Source organism: Mastomys coucha, chromosome X (assembly GCF_008632895.1).
Source record: "Mastomys coucha isolate ucsf_1 chromosome X, UCSF_Mcou_1, whole genome shotgun sequence".
Taxonomy (NCBI): Eukaryota; Metazoa; Chordata; class Mammalia; order Rodentia; family Muridae; genus Mastomys; species Mastomys coucha.
In genome coordinates this window covers 112,896,683-112,898,473 of record NC_045030.1, presented here as the reverse complement: position 1 = coordinate 112,898,473, position 1,791 = coordinate 112,896,683, and the positions used below count along the sequence as shown (strand labels likewise).

At 42.0% G+C, this 1,791-nt stretch overlaps 1 pseudogene; it reads left to right on the top strand.

Annotated features, from left to right (window-relative positions):
* Positions 1–783: 783 nt before the first annotated feature.
* Positions 784–1,791, top strand: part of LOC116091801 — a 48,637-nt pseudogene continuing 47,629 nt past the window's right edge.

The window sequence follows — 1,791 nt, the reverse complement described above, 5'->3', positions numbered from 1 at the left end:
TTATATTTATAAACATTTACATATTATATATTAAATTATTTCCTTTCTCCATTGTGGAAAGTGAATTAGTTCATTAAAACTCTCAGCCAGGCAGTGGTGGTGCATGCCTTCAATCCCAGCACTTAGGAGGCAGAGGCAGGTGGATTTCTGTGTTCGAGGCCAGCTTGATCTACAGAGTGAGTTCCAGAACAGCCAGGGCTATACAGAGAAACCCTGTCTCAGAAAAACAAAACAAAATAAAACAAAACAAAACAAGACAAAACCAAACCAAACCTCTCTCCATATGTAATGTTAAAGGAGGAGAGCCAGCTGCAGCCCCTGTTCAGCTTGCTCTATAGATATCACTAAGATCCTTAGAACTTAAGATGTGGTTGCACATGAGTAAACATAGACTGTCATGTGAGCCACTGGGACACAGGTTACTACTTGGCATTCTTTTCTCCTTTCATTACATCATCCCTGTTTCTCCCCCTCTTCCTTTTTCCTTTCCTTTTTCCCTCCTGTTCCAATATGCCCATCACGAGTACCCTGTCTTAAGTGTACCTCTGTATCCCTGGCTACCTTCAAACTCCACTGATCCTCCTGTCTCTGTCTCCTTGGGTCTTTGTTATTTTTTTTCCTTGTTGCTGCTCCACCTCCACCTTGCTGGTCCTGGTCCCCATCTTTCTCAGGACTTCCTTGACAGGGCCTTGAAGAGCTTTTGATATTTCATTTTGTAAATACAGGCTTTTTTTTTTAATTCACAGTGACCTAAAGCTAGAGATTTAGTTTGGTGGCAAAGTCATGGCTCACGAAAGTAAGTTGCATTGTTGGGGTCCCCTTTGCTTGAAGGAAACACTCAAAGTTGTCCCATGATTTCATAAAGCTATTAGCAGGTGGTGGCATTTGTGATTTATATCTTCATACTAATGAGCAGAGCAACAGCCTTTCTGTGGGATTGTGCAGACTTCAGGCTGAGTCAGACTAACAATCCTTTTAGGAGTAGGTGTGAGTAATTCAGTGGACTTGTTTGGGGGAATTACTTATTTAATCAAAATAATACATTTTTTTCCTTTTTAATTAGTTATTTTCTTTACTTACTTGTCATATGATATCTCCTTTCCCAGTTTTCCCTCCGAAAAAAATAAAAAAATAAAAATAAAATAAAATAAAATCTGTTCCCTCCCCCCTCATCCTGTTCAACAACCTACCCACTCCTGCTTCCTGGACCTGTCACTCCCCCACACTGGGGCATAGAACCTTCACAGGACCAAAGGCCTCTCCTTACATTGATAACCAACTAAGCCATCCTCTGCTATTCATATGCAGCTGGAACCATGAGTCCCACCATGTGTACTCTTTGGTTGGTGGTTTAGTCCCTGGGAGCTCTGAGGGTACTAGTTAGTTCATATTGTTGTTCATCCTAAGGGGCTGCAAACCCTTCAGCTCCTTGGGTCCTTTCTCTAGCTCTTTCATTGGGGACCCTGTGATCAGTCCAATGGATGACTCTGAGCCTCTACTTCTGTATTAGTTGGGCACTGTCAGAGTCTCTCAGAAGACAGCTATATCAGGCTCCTGTTAGCCAGCACTCGCTGGCATCCACAATAGTGTCTAGATTTGATGACTGAAAATGGGAAGGATTCCCACGTGGAGCAGTCTCTGGATGGTCCTTCCTTCAGTATCTGCTCCATAGTTAGTCTCTGCAACTCCTTCCATGTGTATTTTGTTCCCCTTTTTAAGAAGGAACAAAGTATCCACATTTTGGTCTTCCTTCTTTTTGAGATTTTTGTGGTTTATGGATTGTATTTTGTG